The 14084-nt window shown below is 36.6% G+C and overlaps 1 pseudogene; it reads left to right on the plus strand.

Moving 5' to 3' along the window:
* The first annotated feature begins 2105 nt into the window (after positions 1-2105).
* On the plus strand, positions 2106-11266 carry LOC147912994 (aldo-keto reductase family 1 member C23-like protein; annotated as a pseudogene).
* Positions 11267-14084: the final 2818 nt, after the last annotated feature.

The raw sequence follows: 14084 nt of genomic DNA on the forward strand, positions 1-14084 counted from the left end.
CTTTGAGTTTATTAGATTTGTTGATTATTTATGTCTTACCTTCAGTTTGGGGAGTTTTTGTTCATTATTTCATCAAATAATCTCTCCGCCTCAGTCTCTCTCACTTCTCCTTCTGGGATTCCGGTAATGCTTATATTAGTCCACCTGATGGTGTCCTACAAGAACTTTAGGGTCTGTTCACATTGCTTCATTTTTTTTCATCCTATTCCTTAGGCTCCATAATTTCTATACTGTTTTGATATTGTCATTTTATTTTTATATGATTTACCTGGTTTCCTTTAGTTGTCAATTTTTTTCCTTTAGCAATTTAAGTATATATAAGACAATTGTTTTAATACTTTGGCTACTAGTCCAAAGCCTATGCTTGTTCAGGAACACTTTCTGCCAATTTATTTTCTTCTTTTTAGTGGATAATTTTTTTTGTATGTGTGTTTTATTAGGCATTTGAAATAACAGCCACCTTTCCCACTCTTTGCAGTTTTATTCTATGTCCTGACAATCCTTCACCTATTAACCTGAAATGATCCTAGCTTTTGGATCAGATAAACAGGAAAGTTCAATGTCTATTCAGGTCTTTTCTGAGCACGCATCTGGCCTGGCTTGTGTGTGGCTTTTTTTTTTTTTTACCCTGAATAAATGGCTGCTTTTGGAATGCCTTAACATCACAAAAGTTAACAACACAGCCTCTACTCAGGGCTTTATATGGTCTCATTTATGTCTTCACTCTTAATCTCTTGCCTCTGGAATCTGTGCATCTGTAGTCATCCTTCAGCTGTAATGAGCCATTCCAGCTGCTTTTCAGTTCAAGATTTGAGTTTGGTGAAAAAGATAGCAATCTTTCAGGAAGCCCCAAAGAGGTTAGAACATTGAAAATAAGATCTTCTCTGATCATTTTTGTTTGAGAGAGTAACTGGGAACTGGGCTAATGCCTCTTACAGACCAAGACTTCACTGTACCAGGCAGGGGGAGGAGCAAAGGTGAGTAAAATCATGACAAAATTTCCTACTACTTTTAATCTTGCTTTTTCCTACCTAGATGTTCACTTTATTGAGGTAGATCTTTGTTTGATTCTTTTCCACTGTGCCTATAAGATTATTTTAGCTAGTTTATGGTTGTTTATTTATGTTTCCATGGAAGAACTTAGAGCTTCTTATTCCACCATTTTGTTGACATCACTCTATGTCTTTAATTTTCAGTGGCTTCATAATATTCTATTGGAACAATTCATCATAATTTCCCATGTTTATTATAGTTTAAGTTGTCCAACTTTTTCTTTCATGAGTACTGTTCAGTAAGATAATAAATTATACAAAATATTCATCAGTTTTTTTGTAGTTACTAAATGATAGTTTGCTGAATGTTAAAGATATAAACTAAAAGATATAAACTCTCTAAGATTCTATTTGCTTACTGCAAATGATATCCAAGAAGTGTTAATAATTAATACTACAATAATAAATTTTCTGGAATTTTTTTTTGTCACCCTTTGGAGAACTGCACCCTTGTTAGAACTGGATATTGTTTGAATAAAGCAACAAAAAAAGAAACAAAAATAATTTTGCTGATGGGAAAGGTAAAAAGACAAATTTTCTTTCAATGTGACGTTTTAATTTTTCAGTGAGGGTCAGTTTTTTGAACAATGATCATTAATCATTCCTCTAACTTGTGTGTGTGTGTGTGTGTGTGTGTGTGTGGTGTAAGATAGTTAATTGTTTCAAATGATGTGTGATCAGGAAGGGCATCATCATGGCAAAAACAAAAAAGAGACAGATATCTGGAGGTTTCCAGTCTAACATATGGTAAATAGTTGTTCAGCCAATCTCTTCTAATAATTTACTAATGTATGTGGATCCTAAATAAAAAATTTATTTTGAAAGAAATCCCTATACAATAATTCATTACGTTTGCTCAATGATAATAAATAAAGTAGTTAACTGGTTCCAATTCTCTTCTCACTCCATAGGTTACTGCTTTAACCCTCCTCCTCCTACAATCCATTTGCTAATAGTTGGCCAGTAGAGTTGACTGTTACCCTCCTGTTATTCACACAAACTGTGGAGGCAGAAGAATAAAACAGAGTCTGCTTAGACAAGGAGCAATAGGAAATGGATCCTAAATGTTGGCACATGGAATTAAATGATGGTCACTTCATTCATGTACTGGGATTTGGCACCTATACACATGAAGAGGTAGCAATAGTGGTCTTGGGCTTGAGAATTTGAAAGCAAATAGACCTAGCATGAATCTAAGCCAACCTGGGTTGTCAAGTCACTGAGTTCCTCTGTGACTCTGGGAGGTTTTCTTCATTCTTGTAACCAGTCTAGAACCATTCCTTGTATAAAGAGACAAAGTAGCAAGTGTTCACTTTACATTTGGATGTGACCATGTGGTCACCTACAGATTATACTGGGCTTTCCTTTAGTTTCCATCTATTTCTCAGGTTGGCAAAAGACAGGAAACTCAGCAGTCAAGAACACTATCAGCTGCATTGCTTTGAGTGTGATTGCACTGGAGTGGTTTCTCAGTCTATTTCTGCAATTCAAGAAATCTTTCCTCCCACCAAGAAGAAATTATTCAGAGAAATATTTGTGGTAAAAGATCCTGGAGATGAGGTGAATGGAAAATTATGGGCGAGAGTTACTGTTCTATGGGGTTGCCTGCATGGTGCCAGCAATAAATACTTCATCTGTAGTTCTTGGCAATTTATCCCAAACGAAGGAGAATCCCAATTGTATTTCCAAATGAAGAATACAATATCATTTGAGGGAATAAGCTACAGTCTTCCAGGCTAGGTTTCAATTTTTGGTTCTTGTCACTACTTTCAGTTGAAGCAAATAGGTAGCACTGGACCTTGAACATAAGAGGGAGCAAGATGGACAAATCAGTAGACTGGAAGCCAGAAGTTTGCCTTCCAATTATGTCTTTAGACTATTTAGTTGTATGACAAAGGACTAGTACTTAAATTTTGAGCCTCACTTTCTCATCTGTAAAACAGAAGTGACATTTCAAAGAGAAATTTTGAGAGAGATTAGATGACTGTTTACATTTTAGCTCAAATTTGGATGAAGGAGAAGGAATGGTCAAAGATACCACTGAAACTTATGCTTCAGTAAACCTTTGAACATTCCAGCACCTAAGGAAAAAGCATGACCAATAAAGGGCAGTTAGACAAAATATCTAGTTCCTAGCTATATCACTGCGAAAATAAAGCTTCTGAAATACATAAAAACAAATGAAATATTACTCATCCCTAAAACAGAAGGAAATCCTGCCATTTGCAACCACTTGGATGAAGCTGGAGGGCATTATGTTAAGTGAAATAAAACAATACTGTACAGACAGAGAAGGATCAATACTGTATGATCCCACTTTTATATGTAATCTAAAATATCAAACTCATAAAAGAAGAGAGGAGAAGGATGCTGACCCGAGGCTGGAGGAGAGGGCAACGGGAAAAATGGGAGGATGTTGGTTAAAAGGAACAAACTTTCAGTTATAAGATGAATAAATTCTGGAGAACTAGTGTCAGTACGGTAAGTATAGTTAATAGTAATGTATTATAATCTTGAGGTTTGCTAAGGTAGTAGCTCTTAAGTATTCTCACCACACACAGAACAAAGTTGAGTATGTGAGGTGATGGATATGTTAATTACCTTAACTTTGGTAATCATTTCACAATGTATACATATATGAAAATATCACGTTGTATAACTTAAATATATACTTTTTTAATTCCATTTTTTATTTAGTGTATTCTGTGTGGCCACCCTGTTACAGGACTCTTAAAATCTTTCACCTTGTTTCTTGAGACTTGGTTCCATGTACCTTTTCCCTTTGTTGCTTTTGCTTAGTAAACTCTCACAATATAAATCATATCCATGACTACAACTAGATGCTTAGTCCTATGAGTTCTTTTAGCAAACCATCAAATCTTGGGTGGTCTTGGGGACCTTTGATCCTTGTGATCAACAAGTGATTGCCCAGGATTTAAGGGGTTCCTGAGATGCCTAACTTTTATTACTTATCAGGAAAGACCCAGGCAAACTGCCATGGGTTGATCACCACACATTCAGAACTAACCTAAGACATGAGGAAAAGTTGATTCTTGGCAAGACAAAGTTTGTGCCTTAGCTTTCTCAAAATCATATGGATATCAAACTACTACCTTTGGTTGCTCATCTGAGTTCTTAAGAGCAAAGCTTTAGAGGTCATGAAATTAGCTACAGATGCTGGGATTTTCTGTATTGATTCCTCACATTTGTAAATTAATGAAAAGGAGGTTGGACCAGCCATCCAAAGCAAAATTGAAGATGACACTATGAAGAGAGAAGACATATTCTACACTTCAAAGGTGCTGTGTATTTGGGGTGCGTGTGTGTACAATTGAGTAAATGTGATTGTGTTGGAGATGACAATTATATGATAGGATCAGTAGTTGTTTGGTGAATTGTGCTTATCGGTAGAACTTTTTCACACATATTCACATATTAAATCTAGTATCAAAAATGATGGTAGCTTTCTCATCATTGCTTTGTTCAAATTTTATGATTTTAACGTAAAGCCACTTTACTTTTCTGATCCTCAGGCAATATCAGTGTGATTTAGCATTGACTACTGAATCAGAGATAACTGTGATCAGTTTATAGCTTTTCGTGTCATCTGAGTGACTTACTAAAATTTCTTAACATTCTGTATCTCAATTCTCACCTCCGTCAATAAGAGAGCAATATAACAGGCACTTTGAGTTTAAACAAAATGTAGCTAAACTGTTTTGAATTCTATTCAGCACATATTAATATGTTCAAACCATTTTTTCCCTACAGTTATCTACACAAAAGAGATGCCTAATATTCTCCATATGATTGAACATTTGATAGAATTAGGCTATGTTTATGAACTGTTTTGTAAACTCCATCAAACGTAATTCAGATAATGAGCATGGTTATTATTTGCTAACACATTTCATCTCTTGGGTTATTTCCTTCCATTGTTAATTGATGTGCCAATGATAAATGCAAACAAATAATAGAGTTTCTATGGTTAAGTCAGATTAAAAGGGAAGGCAATAATTTTCCTCTGTGGTCATCAGTTTCCAGCCAGCAGAAAAATGTCAAATTCTTTGGTGAAACAAGAAAAGCAAAACTGACTGAAGTATTAATCCAACACAACTTACATTCTGTATTATCTGCAGGCTTGGGTCAGTATCCTTCAACCAGATTTGGTCTGATCAGCCTTGGAAAAGGCTCTAAAGAAACATCAACGGGACTATATCAATCTTTATGTTATTGATTTTCCAATGGCTCTGAAGGTTGGCAATTTGCGTGGTGACATCTGTTTTACTTCTTGTGTTAGAATGTCTATTGGATTGCATAGATGTGTGAATTAAGTGTTTTTCTTATAAGGATGTAGGGCTTATTACACTAAAGAAGAATCCTCAAAATGGTAATTCCTGATTATATTTTTATTGACTTTTTATAAATCCTTAATTTCATTTCCTGGCCTCCAAGAGAAACGAGTTCAACAATCTCAAATCCTCTGCCTCAAAAACTTGAGGAAATAAAAATAGGCATGTTCCTGAGTCTCTTGGGGATGTCACAAACACAGATTTTCATTCAGCTGTGGTGAGCAATGAAATTACCTTACACTTGTGCATAATGAGTTGATCTCCTCTCTCACCATTTCAAGTGGAAAGCAGATTTAGTGGTGCTCCCTCTAGGGGTGTCTAAAACTAGCAGCCTTCATAGGGACTTGTGAGACCTTGCCTATACCATTGGGTATTTCACAATGATATTTTGTAGGCTATACTTAGCCAGTAAGGACTGTGTTATGTAGAATTCTTGATTTTAGTTCTAGAAATCTACTCAAGATGTCCTATGCAAAAGACTTTATTGGACTATGTAAATATGATGTCCAAGCCATAGATAGATACAAGGATTTGGAATAGTCTTCAGAAATGTCCACTTTTCTTTACATTATTATGGATTTGTTTTATTCTTGTCTCAACATTTTTTGTTGTTGGCAAACATGGCCTTGGGGCTGTTCAAGGCTCAAGATCATTAACACTTGAGAGAGTCTCTGGGTCTTCCATCATCTGTATTAATCCTAAAGAGAGCCTCATTTGTCCCTGTTTGTTTCATGTGTCTGCCCTTGGACCATCAAAAGATCAGAGGGATAAGGATCTCTGATCGTCTAGCCTGGGTCAAGATTGCAATAGTTATTTCGGAAATAAGGCCAGGTAACTTACTGTCATTCCCAGTGCTAGGAAGAACTTTTGCAAAAGGAAAGTATAGGGGTTAGAGAAAGATGTATAAGTCACTGTGAGCCCCAATTAGGACCTAGGAAAATGGTATTTATTAAAACATATAATACGTGTAAGAGATTAGAGGAAGCCTGTGTCCTAAAGATGTTCCTTGCAACTCCATATGCAAATCACTTTGAAAATATTTGTATCTAGAATGTTGCACCACCTAACTCATGGAGGTTTAGTGTCCTGGCCCTAGATGTACCTGGAAGCCCAGATAAGTGTGGAGAAATTATTTTGTGACACTACTAAAATGACTGCTTCTGTTCCAGCCTGAGGAGGAACTTGTCCCAAAAGATGAACATGGAAAAGTCATATTTGACACAGTGGATCTGTGTGCCACATGGGAGGTGAGAACATAGAGGAGGAAGCCAAGAACGGGGGAATCTGGTTCATTTGTTCCTCTTGTGACAATAGACTATGGATTATCACATTCAACAATTCATGAACTTTAAAAGTGCTGGTATGCTGTATTGGTGCAGAGGAAATCATTACTGACACGTTTATAGAGAGGAATGGAGAAGAAGAATTTGGTACAATGAAGATAGGCATCTCTTTCCTTCAATGTGTAATACTCTCTCGCATTTTCCAAGAAGAAGATAGTAACTTTTATTCTTGCTCTCACTACATTCTTCCCCTGTTTAATTTACCACTTTTTCTCTCCTTGGTAATCATGTCAATTGGTTTCATTGTCATTTCTTGACAATTGCTCCTTTTAATAGATGAATTCCACATTTATTCCTGATCTATAGCCATTGGTAGAAATGATTCTTCACCACCCCTTCCTCCCCAGGCCATAGAGAAGTGTAAGGATGCAGGACTGACCAAGTCCATCAGGGTATCCAACTTGAACCGCAGGCAGTTGGAGAAGATCCTGAACAAGCCAGGGCTCGAGTACAAACCCATCTGCAACCAGGTGAGCACCCTTGGCCTCCTCTCCTTTCTTTTCTCATCTTCATCTCCTTCTTGCATTACTGTCAGATGTCCATTTGGCCTCCCTTCCTATTCATCCTACCCTTGCAGAACAGAAGATTCTAGAGAGCAGAACCTCTGTGTAGAAGGGTTGTAATAGAAGCCATAATTGTATCTCTGTTTTGTAAAGACTTCATGAAAAGAATGATAAGAACTTAGTATTAAGTTGTGTGTAAGAATTTAGGGAAAGTAAAGGAGGTGATGGAAGGCTGGAATAGTTACCAAACCTTAGATGGAAGGTGACATTTACCTGAGCTGTAAAGGATGGCCAGAGATTGGATGGGTGACAGTGATTTGGATAGAATTTTGCACCGAAAAGAAGGTCATGAAAACATAGAATGGATACTATATAAGGAAATAGTAAAAAATAAGATAAGGTTAGTGTTAGGGCTTTTTGTGGGGTTTGGATGCCTGAATCCTTTGTCTTGATATCTCTGCTTTCAGGGACTTTTGAGTAATAAGCATAAATACAAGAAAAATTAACTGGAGACTATGAAAGTCACCCAGGTTAGTAGGATGAAGTGACTGGTTTCTGTTGATACTAATGGTGGATGGAACAAACACTCAGGAACATTTGGCAGGAACATAGAGCTGACTTTGTGATTTACTCAGTCTTAATCTTGTTCTCCTCACTGATTTCTACCTTTAAATTAACAGTTTAGACACATGATTCTGTGTCTTCTTCTGAACTCCTACTTTTTTTAAATTCTATTTTGTTTTCTTTCTGTTAAGAACACTTAATATGAGATCTAACCTCTTAACACATTTTTAAAGTATACAATACAGTACAATATTGTTAACTATGTAGATAATATCATACAGCAGATCTCTAGAACTTATTCATCTTGCGTATTTAAGACTTCATGTCCACAGTTAACAACTACCAATTTCTCTCTCCTCCCAGCTGCTGGCGACCACCATTCTGCTCATTGATTCTATGAGTTTGACTATTTTAGATTGCTTATATAACTGATATCGTATAGTGCTTATCCTTCTGTGAATGTCTTATCTCACTTATTGTCATGTCCTGAAGGTACCACTTCCAGTCAGGAAGTAAGAGTCTTAATTGAAAAACGTAGCTTATAAAATTCAAGACTTTGACATACAGTGATATAGCACTATGATTTTTAATTATAAATGTTAAAAAATTCATGAGATTCTAGTATTAGTTTTACTCCTAACTTTTAGTATGAAAAATTTCAGGCATTCAGAAAAGTTGAGTATGATACAGAGCATCCGTATTTTCCCCCCTACATCCAAAATTTTTCATACTTTGTCATTGGAAAATATATATATATGTATGCAGATCTGTCTGCATGCATATATGTGATATTTTGCTGACCCTCTTCAAAGTAAGCTGTAGAAATGACAATTAACTCCTACAGACCTCAGACAGCTTAGGATGTAGTATCCAATCCATAATTAAACTTCCACGTGGTTTTCCCAATGTCTTTTGTAGATTCTTCTCTAATCAGAAGCTGATTATGGTCTACATATTACTATGACTCATGTTTCTTAAGCTCCCTTAACCTAGAGTGAGCACTCAAGATTTTTTATACCATGACCTCCAGATAGGTTAATGTTTAATACTCTGGATTTATCCTATTGTTATCTTGTCATATTAATTAACTTGTCTCTCTATTCCCAGGTTCTGTAAATTAGAATTTGGATATGGATGCTGTATTACATTAAAGTTAAACACTTTTGGCCAGAAAAAGCCCTTTGCATGCTTGTGTCCCTAAAATTGCACTCCACTAGGATGCCTGTCATGACAAGTTGTGCAATATGAGAGATGTTAGTTTTGTTTTCTTCTTCAAGCTAATGGTAGCCAGGTCTTTTCTTTGTAAATGTGTATTTTCCCATTTTACATTACCTAGCAAACTGTAGGGTGATGATTGCCATCAGGGGAAGTCACGTTGCCCACAAATTTTCACATAATATGTTGCGTATCCATCAATGATTTTACCCTGAATTAGTCCTTCCACTGGGATTTGTAAATAATTATTTTCAATTTTAAACACTCTTTAATTTTCTCACTTGACATTTATTACTGTAAAAAGAACATTCCCTCATCAACTCAGGATAAAATACAATTGATCTTATAAAGCAAGGTAAAAGCTTAGTTCCTTCCCTTTAATTATCAAAGTTCTGAGAAAGCTGTTACTGTAATATCACCATCAGTGTGCACAAATATTTTTGTTCTATTTCTCTCTCTCTCTAATCGCTATGGACTAATGGATTTTTATGGACTCTATGTGTTATAATTGCTTTTACTCATTATTCCATTTGATGCTCAAATGTACCCAAATGTCACCAGTGGGATCCCTATCACACTGGTTCTTCTGTCCTTTAGACATCCCTTCCTGAGTCTTTGTGTAATTTGTTGCTTTGTGGCACAATTTGATGTGCCAGTTCTTTTCCTGTTCCAAATCTGGAATTAGCCATGTCTCCTGTAGTATACAACAGTATTGAGTAACCAAAACCTGGTTCATAGAGTTGCTTGTTCTCAAGAATCTTAATTTCTTTTCTTTTTTTACCCTTTCACAGAACAGAGATACAACATTTACCTTTTAAAATTCGTTACTTGATTTGATATTTCCAGTTTAAATTGAATATTACACATGTTTTATTCAGCTTTTTTCCCTTATAATATTTCTCTTTCATATTAGTATTGCTTTTTCATATAATCTGACACTTTTCTATCTTTTCATTGTAGGTCACCCTTACCTCAACCGGAGCAAAGTGTTGGATTTCTGCAAATCAAAAGATGTTGCCCTGGTTACCTATGGTGCTTTGGAACCCAACATCTAAAAGGATGGTAATGAAGACAACAGAGAGTTTACCTAAAACTTCCTTTTGATGAAATATTTTTATTCATACCATACTCATTTTTTTGGAATTAACTGTCAACCAGCTTGGGGAAAGAGGGGAGGGATGGAAGAAATCCTTCTGCTTTATCATACCGTCAATTAGCCAATGCTTCTACATTATATATGTCTGGTTGGAGATTAGTCAATAGCAAATGTCTGCACTAAAATCTGTATGTGATCCAAAAATTGAGATGAAAAACCTAAGCTTGTCATGGTTTAGGTATCTGTTAACTAATTAACATATTTATAGTAATACACTCTGTATGCCTCACTTATTTTATGTCTAAAATCTGGATAATAAAAGGTAACTCCCGGGTTTATCCTGGTAGAAAAATTTACAGTCTGAAGCATTTTTATAAACTACTATAGGAACATTGCACAGTATCTGTAATTACAAAGTGAATAGTTCTCTTTTGGGGACTACTCAATTTTAATCATTATATTAGAAAAGTTAAGACAGAAAATATCCCAGTTTTTCTTCTCTTTCTCCTTTCATACTCCTGTTCTCACTTGAAGCAATGATCACAGAATTAAAAAAAAAAAAAACACTGAGAAGTAAAAGAGAAAAAATCCATGAGTTTGGAAGCATTGGTCTCAGCGCGAGCATGCATCAAAATGACCTGGGGGCTTTGTAAACAAAGACTGTTTGGTGCCACACCTGAGTTTCAGAATCAGGTGATTTTGGGTGAAGCCATGGAATTTGCCTTCCTAACAAGGTGCCACATGATACTGATGCTGCTGGTCCAGGGCCCACCTTTTGAGCAGCACTGGTGTAGACTGGACCTACCTGGTCTGTTTGGGAAGACTCCTAACAAACTGAATACTTGTTTCAGGTCTTCAACATTTCTGCATTTCCTTTCAGATAAACCAGAGCTCCCCAGTTCTCTTGGACAATACAGCTTTTTGTGCCATGGCAAAAAAGTATGAGCAAACTTCAGCATTGATTATCCTTTGCTACCAGCTACAGCATAAGGTTGTGGTCCTGGCCAAGGGTTACGATGAGAACCAGATGAAAGAGAACATGAAGGTGATGAGTGAGGCTGTGGGCACAGGACTCTTAAACAATATACTTCACCTTTGTTCATCTTCCCGAGGCTCTCAAGACATCTTTGGGACCAGATGAGTTACCTGTGATTTCCCACGCATGTATGGCTTATGTGTATACCTACCGGTTTGCTCCTACTGTGGCAATAGGTGAGGCAGCATCGCTGGATGGAATTCAGATTGGGCAGAAAACAGAGATTTTAGTACATGCATTAAGTCTGCAATGTACTCTGTAGCCCTGTGCAATTAAATCTCATTTTCTTTATTCTAAAATGAGGGAATTTGGTTATGTGATTTTCTTAGTCCATTTGAGTTACTATAACAAAATATTATAGACCTGGTGGTTTATGATCAACAGAAATTTATTTATCACAGTTCTAGAGGTTGGAAATCTGAGATCAGGGTTGCAGCATGGTTGAGTGAGGTCTCTCTTCTGAGTCACAGACTTCTCATTGTATCTTAAGATGTTAGAAGAGGGAAGGGAGCTCTTTCAGTTCTCCGTCATGAGGGCATTAACCTCATTCAAGAGGGCTCCATTGTCATGACCTAGTCACCACTCGAGGACTGCACTGTCTAATACCATCATAGTGAGGGTTAGGCTTCCAGCATATGATTTTGGGGGCACACAAATAGTCAGCCTGTAGCAGTAATCTTCAGTCTCCAAATCACTGTGGTTTTAGTATGCATTTCCTTGAATACTAATATAGTTTCATTTTTTTATGTATTTATTCTCCTTGAGTTTCCACTTTTGTGAAGTGCCTGTTCAAGTCTCTGTCCATTTTCATTAAGTTGTTTGTTTTTTTAATGTGTAGAGGACCATTGTTTTACCATTAGCTATAGCTCCATAACAAACTATCCCCCATTTACAGGTTTGCTACAAAAGCCATTTATTTAGCTCATGATTCTGTGGTTTGACAATCAGCCTGGCCTCAACAAAAATGTTCTGTTCTTGGCTGGGGTCTCTCATGTATTTGTGGTTAAATGCATAACAACCAGGCAGCTCTGCTTTAAGAGGTTGATTTGGCTGTCGTCAGAGGTGTGCGTCCTCTCTTCCGTATAATTTTTCATATAGTTGGCTAGACTATAGCCAACTAGCCTGTTATTCATCTCATCACAGTTGTAGGATTTCAAGGCAATGAGTGGATACTTGCAAAGCCTTTTCATGTCTAGGCTCTGAATGGACTCACCACAGCTTCTGGCAAATTTTATTGTCCCATGCAAGCTAGAGTCCAGGCCATACTCAAGGGGTAGAGAATCTTACAAAAATTGTTTTTGGCTTTTCATTCAAATTTCGTCTCTAATACATCTTGAATTTATTTTTTAATACGATGTGAAAATTGGCCCAATATACCTGTGTTTAAATGCAAATCTAGCTGTCTGTATTTTCCCACACATTTTCATTGTCATTTCTGTCATACGTCAAATGTCCCTCAGTCCATTTTTGGCCTCTGTCTCTATTCAACTACACACATTTCTTTACTGTCTAATTATAGCGGAAAATAAGTCTTGCTTTTCAGAATGGAAAAATTATTTATTCATTCCTTTTTCTTTTTGAAAAATGTCTTGTCTATTCTAGACTAGTTCTTTTATGTAAAATATAGTATGACTTATCAACATCCACGAAAAATAAGTGCGAAAGTCTTTGGTTCACATTGTATTGAAACTGTTGATAAATTTGGAGAAAACTGACTTCTTTACAATATTGAGACTTCCAATCCATGATTGTGATACGATTTTTTAATTACTTGCTTGTTCTTTATGTATTTTAACATATTTCATAACCTTCTCCACAAAGGCATTTACATATGTTTTTGTTAGATTTATTCTTAGATAACTAGTAAGTTTGATATCCTTTTGATGAATCTTTCCTAAGTTTTTATTGTGAAGATTTTCAAATGTACTGAAACGTTGAAAGAATAATGAACTACATGCTTGATTTAGGTTCATCAATTGTGAAATTATTGACATTTTGCCATCTATCTATCTGCATATCAATCTATTTATCTATCACCTATCTATTTGTGTATCTTCTGTATCTATCACTATTGTGGACTATTACTACGGATTTATTTGGTTAATCCAATTAGTCATTAATAGCATTCTTTTTGATGCTTAAAGTGTGCCATATTTAGATAGTGATATCCTCCTCAAGCCAGTCATTGTGTGTTTTGAACATGATTTCATTAGTATTTGGACAATAATTGGTTTAAATTATCTTGAAAAAAATTTTTTCACATTGTAACTGTTCATTGATGGTATAGAGAAATCCATCTGTATTCATCAAAATTACTAAATTATATTACGTATTTTTAAAATTTATCTCTAAGAGTGACATCAGTAACATGGAGGTGTGAGCTGTTCCCTCTGTCTCTCCCTCTTTGAACTACAACTAAACGGACATTCATTGATCAGTGGAGGATACCTACAAAGCACAACAGGATGCCGGAGAGACTCATGCAGCAATACCTCTGAAGATGGATGGACTACCTCAGGGTATGTGGTGGATATAGGTGAGCACTCTATGGCCCCCTAGGCAGCCCTGTGCATACAAGTGACCACTCTCCCAAAAGGAGCAAAAATAGTACTGCTGAGGCCCCCAAGGTTAGCAGTGTATCTCAGTGAGACTGTGGAGACAGGTGACATCAGCCCTGAGACCCCACATGATCACTTTCCTGTCCAGTGTGAGAGCCCACAGTGCCACCATAGTCAAAGGGAGTGGACCAGGTTTGGACCACATTGGGAGGTCTCTCCCAACAAGCACAGAAGCTGGCATGACTGGAGTAAGAGGGGACAGCTGATCTGAGTGCCCAGGGGAATGATTTCTTGGCTGCCATAAATGCCCATAGTACCACTATGACCCCAAAGAGGGGAATGCATCTTGGAGCAACTGTGGGAGC

This window comes from Ceratotherium simum, chromosome 32 (assembly GCF_057802395.1).
Source record: "Ceratotherium simum simum isolate JZ-2026a chromosome 32, ASM5780239v1, whole genome shotgun sequence".
NCBI classification, from domain to species: domain Eukaryota; kingdom Metazoa; phylum Chordata; class Mammalia; order Perissodactyla; family Rhinocerotidae; genus Ceratotherium; species Ceratotherium simum.